Consider the following 11,874-nt stretch of genomic DNA (forward strand, 5'->3'; position numbering starts at 1 on the left):
CATGGTCTGATCAAATATGAATCTAACCTCAGACATATAAACATGTGATGGGTCCCTTGTCATAAATGAATGGCCTCTTGCCCTCCCAGTCACACCAACAAGCAGCTGTGCCTATCGAATACGGACCATAAGTCATTTCAAACCTTCGCAGTGAGTAGAGAGGGATTCAGATCCCGAGAATCTCACAGGCACAGCTAAGAGGATTGAACATTCTTGTTTGAACTTACCTAAAGAATTTAAGATGATGTACAGTTAGGTAGTTATCACTTTAAAGACTAAAATACGGCAACTGGGTCACACACAGCTCATACCCAGCGGTTGTAGAAGTCAATAAACTATTGTGAGGAAGTACGGAGGAGTTCCCTAGACAGTTGAGGCTAATGGTAAATGAATGATATTTCATGTTTTTGCCTTCGCTCCATGGTTCGTCCATTAAAAGCTCGAGCTCATTCACAGATAAAAGCCTTGGAGAGAAACATCTTGCATCATCGACAAAGACAAGATTCTGTATGGGGAATTGCAGCTTAAGCAGCCACAAAGTACAGATACTTTACGATGAGTAACAGCACAAACACGGTCCAACAGCCATAGCAGTATTAAAATGTCAAGATCTTAAATTTCTACCCATATAAATATGCTTTTATTCATGTAAAAGAGAGAAAGGTACATGGTAGATTGACTAATTATAAAAGTAGATGTAACAGTTGCGTGTAAATACAAACTTAAGTAAATGCGATTAGTAATCTCTTAATTTCTCGGATGTAAAATGACATGACAAGGGCTATTCAAAACTTTATTCCAATATGTTTGAGGTCAAAATCAGTCTGGCCTGCAGAAAGGGACTCCAGGTGAGTTTTCAGACTTTCTTCGTTGGCCTTTGGTGCTCGCAATTCTATTTAGCGACTTGCCTCGAACTCCCTTCCATACATGTATGGATCACAAAATCTCATAGCAGATTCAGTGTTATCCACCCTGATGCTAACTCAAGGGCCGCAGACGCCCCAATAAAAATCATTTAAGATTCCATCAAGCCAACAAATTTATAAAGGGACTTGAGATGAGATTTTAACAACATATATCTAGAGAGCAACTAAGATTTGCAGGGAGCAGCAAATTTCTAATCCAATCAAATTGTATGAAAACTACACATTAGCTTGCCCAAGTAAAGTTTGAAGCGTCACTAGGCGATATAGAAAACGTTTTTCACCATCTATTTGTGGTTTTGTATTGTTATCAGTCAAACAGCCCTGTCGTGATTTAAACTGAGAAGAACATTGACTAAGTTTACCAACAGGCTCAGCACTCAACAAATTAGCAGCGAAACAGCGTAGAGGTAAATACACAAACTTATGGGCATTGTTTAATATTCACATCATTTTCAACCAGTTTTAGAGTCTAATTAGCTCATTGAAGTTCACAGAGAGAATTGACAAGTTTATTACAATTTTGAGAGTTGAATGGACAAAAAGACGTGGAGAAAGTCTAGGATCATGAATGATTCACATAGATAGTCACAATCTCTAACAATATAAGGATATATCATAGCTCTACTCCAACAAAAACGAAACCAGATATCACAAAGTAGTCCTTTCAGATATGAGTCACATTCTTACTCGTTCATCATGCCAACTTGGCTACTTGTGAGGTCACTCTCGCCTCCTCCGCCACCACCAATGACCAAAGGTTATGGAAGTTGTGCAGCATATGCCTAGAAGACAGCCTCATTCTGCCGGAGAAAGACACGTTTTTTTTAAAAAAAAAATATTGAAGTCCACTTACTGGCATGGAAATACATTAAAAACACAGAAATGTGCTCTATACTATTTGCGAGCCAACAGGGTACACAAGGGTAGATGTTCAACAAGTACAGCTACACATAAAAATGGCAACCTGGACAGGGACCTCGCCTTGTTCAAATATGGTGATATAACTCTTCAACAACCGCAGTGCTTCCTTTGAGAAGAACGTAGAATTTAAACACAAATCAACCAGAGCACACAGATAAGTTGAAGAGGTGTTTTCACCAAGTGTACTGCAAACATATAAATACACCAATATGAGGAAGCAATCAGTTTAAATTGTTGGGGTGACAAAATAGGAGAGGTGAGCCAAAAATAGCTTGAAATTGGATTGAAGAAAGGAAAAAAAAAAAAAACTAACAAAGATCACAACACACAGAAAAGTTTGATGCAGGGCAGAACGACATAGAAAAGAATAAATCAGTGATGATGAAGTAACATGATGCTGGTAATAAAAAACTATACTCATTGTCTTAAAAAACATACAATCACTCCATCTTTCTTAGCATTATCAATGATTTCCCATCTTCCAAAGGCCTTAAAACACCCGAATTTTCTAGTTTAAGAATTAAATTAAGTGATAAACAGAATTAAGTGAATTCAATTAAGAAAGGAAGCAACCTATAATTAATCGATGGGAAAACAGAATAAGCTGATGAAATGATGAGGTGAGGCGCCTGCATATTTCTTCTTCGCCATTTCTATTCTCTTGTGCTCCCTGACTGGCTACCATACCGCCACTGGCCAGTCTCTCTTCTCTCTTTCTGCGTCTCTCTCGCATCCATCTGGGTCTAGCGGTCTATGATTTACAAATTATGGGCTTTTAGCATTGCATATTGGGCCTTGAGGCCTACTATTAGTACTTCGGCTTTTAGAAATCTCATCAAGTCATTGATGTAATGGTTCATCATATTTTTATATTTAATTATGTAATAATTTTAAAATCATAATATAATTAACAGATATTACATGATTAAGAGTATCATATAAGGACTTAATTGCAAAACGAATTTGATTATAAAGAAAATTATAATCTCTACGAGCTACAAGAACAAAAAGTATCCAAATGAAGGCCATTATGAAGGCCATTTTAAAGTAAAAATAAAATATAAGGACTAAAATAAAATTTAAAATATATAAAGACTATTATGAAATTTTCTCTTATAGTGCCAAAAATCTTGCAACTAAACAAGTAAATGTAATGAATCATTACTTCATTACATATTTGATTTCAATATATCACACTATTTTTTTTTAGATTAACGTGGGTGTCCGGGCCAACTTGCGCGCATCACGACTAATTCCACGGACCCTGAAGTTAACGATCATATAAGCCTCCAGTGGCCATCATATGAGCAACCAAGGACTCGAACCTGAGACCACAGAGGGAGCAAACTCCTTGATTCCAAATCCTTACCACTTGGCCACCACCTAGATGATTTAATATATCGCACTATTCATATTGGGGTTTGGTGTAATTACTTCAAGATAGTATTTTCAATAGAATAAGTATAAATACTTATTAGTTCGTGATCCATGTTTGGTAGATTCCTAGTCAGTTCAATTCAAAGGGCCTCCTTTAAAATAGAGCAGGTTTCCTGATTCCTAAATTCCTGGTCAGTTCAATTCATGCCCCTTCTGTAGAATCGGTAGATTTATTTTTGCTTCCCTGGGAATATTAATAAAACTCTTGGAAGCTGTATCTGCCTCCGAGCGCATGCAAAACTGGGATAAAAGCGCCAAGAACTATGCAAAAGTCACTGCCCGCTTGTCCTTCACGGATTGTGAAGGACTTTACTTCATAAATCAGCTATCACATCTTGACAAAGCGAAGGAGCCCATTTGTCACCAGTTGTAGCGGCCAGCGTGTGCCCTGCATTTACACACTATCAATTTCTGGGAGCTTTACAGTCCATGAAGTCCGTCCAATGCACGGCTAAAATTTGATTTCATCTGTGTGTAAAAAATATAGTCAGGTTTTCAATTTATTTTTTAAAAATTATTAATTTTATGGTTGTTAGAAAGTTATCTAATTATTAATTTTAAAATCTTGAAAGATTAATTAAGATATAGATAAATTAATCCATATATTTACCCAAAAAAATTGGTCCCATCCGTTCTCTGATCGGTGATAATGCATGCGCAATGTCCTTTACTCCCCTTGGTGCCCCTCCTCTCGTGGGCACTACCCTATAAATAAATAAAGCAATCCTCGTTCTCCATGATCCGATTCCAATCCTCCCAAATAATGTGATTGAGATAGAGAGGGACTCTGGTATAATTGGGTTGGGGAGTGTGAATGAGAGACGGAAGATTTAACAATTGGCAGAAAATGGTAGTGTGCCCTGCATTTGTACACACTACTACTTAAATTAAGATATACATAAATTAATCTATATATTTACCAAAACAATTGGTCTCGACTTGTTATAACCCGTCAAAGTTTTAAAAACCCTAAAATTAGATTTTGAAAATGTCGTAACTTTCGATATTTTCTTTTAAGTTTTTGAATTTTTTATATTAATTTTGAGCTTTACGTTGTCTTTTCTATTTAATTAGAATTATAATTTTTTCACTTTGTAAATGTTGGTTTTTATATTATTTAAGGGCGGTCAACCTTTTTAAATAATCAAATTTGAAAATTAAATGATAAAGTATGAATTCAGGCCGGTCTAACTTTTAATTGTTGTTTTTTTATTATTATTTTCATCCGCGTGGCTATGATGTTGAAATTTAGAGTGTGAAGTACCCTTGACTATCATTTTATTATTATTTTTTAAAGATATTTTTACGGTACATGGCTAATTATATGTAAACCAAAATAGTTTATTTCATCAGTTAAATTAATTTAATTAGTAAGACGAAATAGTGTGACTGGCTCGATCTAGTGCAGTGCAATTGGCTTGATCTCATGTACTGCGAAATTTCTCTAATTATATGAGTCGATGTCACATAATTGACTTCACTAATCCTGTTTTATGTTAAAGATGAAAGGTTGGTTGCTGTTTGCTTCTCATAGCAAGATATTAAGGTGCAGATCCAAACAAACCGAGTCTCGTGTTCTGCGAAGCGTGAGGTGTGAACTTTTCAAAGCCTCGAAATGGACTCTTCTAAGCGACAGAACACTCGGAACAAGTCTTTGATGTTCCTTCAGAATTGAACCTGCTACTGCTTCAGCCGCCTATAAACGAGGATGAAAACCGTTGCTTTCTCTCTTGCACTGGAAAACGCATTTATTTCGCGAATTAACATGTCAGCAACAAGTTACACTTTTAAATGTCGTGATAATAAACTGTAATATTTAATTAAATATTACATTCTAGAATCACGATGTTAATTTAATATCCTTATTTGAAATCATGATAAGATTTGACTTGCTTTCGTGGTTTACAATGACAACATCTATTAAATTCAAAACTAATTAGTTAATCAGTTTACGATGATCAGGTAAATTAATAGGCCGGTTTATAAAAAAATATCAAAACTAGCCCCTAGATAAAAATTTTAAAATCTAAATATTTGATAATTTAAGTAGTAATTCCATCCAAAAAATCTTATAAAAATCTGAATGCTAAATAAAAAATTATAATATTTTTTAGTTATTATTTTGATCTTGTGTAATTAAATTTTCTCTTAGATCTAAATCTGTCTCACGTGTCAATAAATATATCTATTAAATGATTCATGTTATTTATTTAGGGTAAATTATTATATAATTATGACAAATTTATATTTTATTGCATTGAATCATTTATCATCTAATCTAATCAGATGATATTATTAATACTAAAAAATGAAAGATAGCTATTATAAATAATAATTTTTAAAGATTTTAATTGGAGTATGAGTTAAACATGACAAGATGAAATAGTGATATTTTATTATTTTTTAAAAAATAATATTATTTTATTAAAATTTTAAATTTACAGTATTAATTAAAAAATCCAAGTTTTTTTCTCATGCCTTTAAGATCTTTTTGGTATTGTAGCATGAATTTTTTTCAATATATTTTTTATTTTAAAATATATTAAAAATAATTTTTTTATATTTTTAAATTTAATTTTGAAATTATCATATTAAAATACTTTATATATATATATATTTAAAAAAAATGTAAAAACGAATGAGAGAATAGACGCATAATACTGATAGTGCCTTGTGACGCATGACATATTTTAGAGCCAGGACGCGCGCCGAACTTTCTTCAGTTATCAAAGTGGGCTTGTTTTATTTCAAAATGACTTCTTCTTCTTCTTCTTCTTTTTTCTAATTTTGTTGCTTTTATACAAGAATTTTTCATTGTCAAAATTAGGCTAAAATACGCAATGGTTGTTGACGGTGGTTATTGTTGTTCAAAAATCAGTACTTAATTATACAATGTAAACTTGTAATCAAAAGAATATACAATTTGCATTTTAAGAATGTATTAAAACTTGTAAGAAGATCATACTAAAACTCTAGCATGTATATTAGTTATATGATATGTTAGACTTCAACTAAAACAATATAATTACTTGTTTCTTAAATCACTTAGAATTTAATAAGTTGAATATAAAAAGAAATTAAATATCAGTTATTCATCTTTTAGATTTTATTATTATTTACTCGGTGCAAACAAAACAATATATATACAACCAACCTTATAAGATTCCAAAAAAATTATCTTATTTAAATACACTTTTCATTAAGATTCAGAATTAAAAGAAATAATTCTCCGTCATAATCTAATTTTAGGTTATTCTCTAAAATTTATTTAAAAAATAAAAAATAAAAAATAAAATAAAGATTGGCAATGCAAAAAAAGCAGGCTGGGAAATCAAACAGCAATTTTTCAAATAAATTCAAGGTCTAATTACACCCCAAAATAAAGAGAAAATACAAATTCAATGTTAAATTGAATGATTAGTAGATGAATTTGTATAAAAATTAAGTGCAGAAACATAATTAAATTTTTAATATGCCAATATGTTTTAATCATGGGCCAAATTAAATTTTAATTATGTTTAATAATTAATTTGGGTCAAATTGAAGAATTTAATCAAGTTTAAGGACTTAATTATACTTTAAATGAGTCAAATTAATTTTATTTGAGGCTTAATTGATGAAAAATTAAGTTTTGGAGCCTAATTTGAATTTAATTGAGAATATTAAAATTTTAAGAGACTGAAATTTAATTTTTATCAAGTTAATTGATTGAAATCATAGGTAAAATTGAAAGAAAATTGAAGTTTTTGGGATCAATTAGAGGTTAAATTGAAAAATTCATAGCCGATGATTAATCTGCAAAAGGCTCTAAAATTTAGGGGTTTAATTGACAAAAATTAAGGGAAAATTAAAAAAATTAAAAGTTTTATTGTCAATCAGGGATTAAATTGACAAATCACAAGATTAAGGATTATATTATAAAAGGTGCGTAACTTCAAGGTTCAAATTAAAATTCATCAAGGATTTAATTGCATTAAATTAAAAGTTTATGTTTACTTAACCATTTAATTGAGAAAAATTAAAAACTAAAGAACTAAATTAAAAATCAATTTAAATTCCTAATTCAAACCTAAAATACCATTATTTTGAGTTAAAAAAAAAGAAATTTATATAAAAAAGTGCAGGGGAAAATGAGAATAAATTGTCTTAATTTTTTTTAATAAAAAAACAAGAATAATGAAAATAAAAGGGGCATGTTTCCGTGTTATTTTTATTTTTAAAATATAATAATTTATTTTGGAATTTTTTTAGAATTTTTTTATTTTATATTTTTTTTTATTAAATATATTTTTGTTTTCTATTATGAGGAGTAACTTAACAGATTTTGAACAACAATTGTAACTTCGCCTCGCATTTTAATTATGCAAGAGACACTAACAGAACACCATCTATCTCTAACTAGATATTTTACTTGAGATTTTCCATGAACATGACTTTTTTTTAATGAAAAAAGTGGTTAGATATGTTATTCTAATATATTTTTATATATAAAGATTTGAAATGGTAGATTGAAAAGCTTATTTAAGCATCCAGTAAAATAAACTGGAAGTCAATAATTTAAATAAATAAATAAAAGTTGTTAACTAAAGCTAAAAGAAAAACTAGAAAAAAAAACAAAAAATTAATATACATCGAGATATTTAATACCATAAAATAAGATTTTTATCTTTTTGTGGCAATCAAATTTATTTATTAAAAGATAATATAAACAAATATGAAATCATGTTAATAAAATAAAAAATATTATACAGGGTCGGATGTGTCAAAAATATTATTTCAAAATAGTTTTTTTCCCAGATAAAGCTTATTCGTGTATGTATGTGTGTGTGTGTGTGTAAACCAACGAATATATGGGGATGTAAAATTATATGATAAAGTGCACCATCGGTTATTAAAGATACAGGATATAAATAAATACGATACTAAATTTTAGATTTTAAAACAGTTAGGATTTAACCCGATAAGGTAAAGACTCTTTCACGAAGATAGATTTGCCTTGAATTTTAGAGAAGACCAACGAATAAAAACCCAATTTTTTTAAAAAATCAAATAACAATGCATCTTAATCTAGGCATGGTACATCGGGGGAAATGTGTATTTCCCTTACACAACCAATCCCTTACCTGGACTCTCGCAAATCATAAGTTTCTAGTAACCATGATATTAGGTAACGACTCCTAAACATTAATCATAATTTTATAATTAAATCTAAAAATCATTCCCAGCACATAATAACACCTCATATAGGAGGCACGATATAAGTCTCTGTTGTCACCAGACGTCATTATATCGCCCTCATCCCGCGACATTTTCAAATATCTCCTTGCAAAAATTGAATTTAAGCTATAAAATAAATCATTAAAAAGGAAAATATAGCTTATAAAGTATAAAAAAACTAAGTTAAAACCAAGGTGAAGAAGAGTGTGAGTAATCTTTAGAATTTTATCCAAAACACTCCACTTTTAACTCATTTTAAAACTAAAACTAATATAGAATTAACTATAGTAATTATCATAATAAATTTTCTTCATTATTAACCTTGATTATTCATCATAAAACAATATTAAACAGGTTTTAGCTTTGGATATAACATTTTTTTATATTGAAAAAATTATATAGGTTGATGAAGAAGAAAACTAACTATAACATTTCAATCTATTAGTAAGATATTGTTTCTTTTGACTTACATGCCTTGCAAATTTATTATTGGTAGCGACGCACAGCCTCAAAATATATTTTATTAGTCAAGATAAGCATGCTCATATAAAACTATCTTCAAAGTCTTTACCTGTCGATGTAGGATATTACAACTCACCTTTCTTAAAAAGCTCGACAATCTCATTGGCACCACTCGACAACTAGTGAGTTGGGTTTTGATATCAACTTGTAACACTCCATCCCATTCGTAAGATATTGTCCGCTTTAGCCTACAAGCTTTATAGATAATTTTTTGGTAGGCATGCATGCCCCTAAAACACATCTTATTAGTTAAGGTGAGCATGCTTATATAAGACCCTCCTTCAAGTCCTCACCCACTAATGTGAGATATTACGGTTTATTCCCTTTAAAAGAGCTCGATGACCTCGTTAATACTACCGGACAGCTAGTGAGTAGGATTCTGATGTCGAATTGTAACATCCCACTCTACCTATAAGATATTGTCCGTTTTGACCCCCGAGTCTTATGACTTTATTACTATAATGTAACATTTCACCCCACTAGCAAGATATTGTCTGTTTTGGACTACGAGCTTCATATATTTGTTTTTGGCAACCACACATGGCCCCAAAATATAATTTACTAATCAAAGTAGTCATGTTTATATAAAGTCCCCTTCTAAATCCTGACTTGCCAATATAAAATACTACACTAATTATCCAAACTCTTTATTCATGGGTCAAGAAAAATAATTATTTTTATTATTTTATAATAAATCCAAGTTAAAATCTAGGGTTGGAGCCTAACTCTAACAAGCATCTTATTTAAGACGAAACATATTTTTCTTATAAAATTAATTATGGCAACTACCTAAATAAATCGCCTTTGTTCTCAGCCTTAACTACCCCTCGTAATATAACATTGAACTTAAATTTCTCACCTCTAAATATGACATGTTTTTGTGCTAAGAAAATTGTTTGGTTTGGTGAAGAAGAAAACTAATTGTTAGACACTTTATTCATGGACCAAATAATTATTGTTATAATTTTAGGCTAAAAAGTTTTAGATTTAAATTTATGTTTTTCATGCTAAAAATATTTGTCAAGATTGATGAAAAAAAAATAAATTGTTGGATATCTGCTGTGGTTGGTGGGCTCGAGCTGCTGCCTATCTACCGCATGATGCACCCGCCTACTTCCACAATCATATATGCAACAATAATCTGTGCACTCACTAAGCATTGGTATTTTAAAATAAATAAATAAATTGTCAATAATCATTGCTTTTTTACTTTTAGCAATTCTTAGTTTATTTGAGGTAATTGAAAGTGTAATAATAGTTATTTTTATTTGTTAAGGTTGATGGAAAAAAAAAAAGCACACCCAAACTCTGGCCCGGAGCCTGAGCTGCACGTGCATATGACTTCAATTCAAAATTCATTTTGCTTAAATCCATTATTTTCTAAAAGATTTGATGATATTTGGGTTCAATTTTAATTTTTTATTTTTCCCTCACATAAAACAAGAAAATCTTATTTGTTTTGCATATAAGATAAAGTTTTTGAATTTAAAAAAACATGTCAATCAATTATTATCTGGGTTTATTTTTTATTTATCTACAATTTATTTTAATCATGGTAATTTTTCTTCCTATAAGGTTTAATCAATTTTTATGTATTCTGTAATCCCTAACGGGCTATATCATTTCTCTTAAAATCTAATGGCTAATCAATTCAAACTTTCAGGGAAATCATGTCGAATTAGTTCTGCTGTGGTTTCTAAACTAGTACCTGTTGAATATCTGCGGTGGTTGGTGGGCTCGAGCTGCTCGCCGATCTACCGCATCATGCACCCACCTGCTCCCACAATTCTATATGCAACAACAACCTGTGCACTCACTAAGCATTGATATTTTAATATAAATAAATAAATTGTCAATAATCATTGCTTTTTTACTTTTAGCAATTCTTAATTTATTTTACTTAATTAAAAATGTAAAGTATTTTTATTTATAAATATATTAGAATAATATTTTTTTATTTTGTAAAAATATTTTTGATATTAATATATCAAAATGATTTCAACATATTAAAATAATTTAAAAATATTAAAATAATATTAATTTAAAATAAATTAAAATAAAATATAAAAACAAACAGGGATTTTTATTATTATTATATCTTCTTCGGCTTCCAAATGCATCCGAAACCCTTTTTGTCTTTTTTTCTCAGACAAATTCAAGTTCTTTTTTTATCCCCATAATTTCGATCCAATCAAAATACAAGAGCTGATGCCATGGTAGGTTCAAAAACTAGAAAGGAAGATTGCAAAAGAGATTTTTTACAGCTCAATTAGAAATCTAGAATCCAAAGCCGGTTCCAAAATCTTCATTTTAGGAATTCTCAGCTTATTTGAAACATTTAAATAAACTAAATTGATTTAATTCGCTAATTAATTGTTTTTTGAAATAAATCTTATATTTTTTTTAATTTGAGTTAGTAAAAATACAATACATCTCTAATTCATATTTTCAAAGAAAAAGGACAGCGCATCAAAACTGACCAACGGAGAAACAAGTCCCTGTCAGCAAGGGTGCAGAGAGAGAGAGAATCTGTCAGCTAGATTGTTTTTTGAAAAAACGAAGATATTTAATTTTTAGATCCTGTAACGAGAAACTATCTAGTACTTTACATTCTCTCAAACTAGTAACAGCAAACAATGACCAAAACCATCAGATTAAGACTTCATCATCGCCCGCCGTCCGATTCCCCACTACGAAATCATGAGATGATCTCACAACACAAGTGTACCAGCTAACCAGGTTTCCAGTCATTATTCTATTCCAAATTGTAAAGTCATAGTTGTCTTTCGTGGAATCAATGAAAAACTAATATTATTAGTGCCCACCCTCTCAAATAAATAAAAATATCGGA

The 11,874-nt window shown here is 30.4% G+C and overlaps 1 long non-coding RNA gene across 1 annotated transcript; it reads right to left on the minus strand.

Annotated features, from left to right (window-relative positions):
* Positions 1–1,472: 1,472 nt before the first annotated feature.
* Positions 1,473–2,563, minus strand: LOC105123059 (uncharacterized). The gene is made up of 2 exons (XR_841793.1): positions 2,421–2,563; positions 1,473–2,032 (listed from the first exon to the last, which is right to left on the minus strand). It is a non-coding gene; the product is annotated as an uncharacterized LOC105123059 (long non-coding RNA).
* Positions 2,564–11,874: the final 9,311 nt, after the last annotated feature.

This window comes from Populus euphratica, unplaced genomic scaffold (genome assembly GCF_000495115.2).
Source record: "Populus euphratica unplaced genomic scaffold, PopEup_1.0 scaffold8.1, whole genome shotgun sequence".
NCBI classification, from domain to species: domain Eukaryota; kingdom Viridiplantae; phylum Streptophyta; class Magnoliopsida; order Malpighiales; family Salicaceae; genus Populus; species Populus euphratica.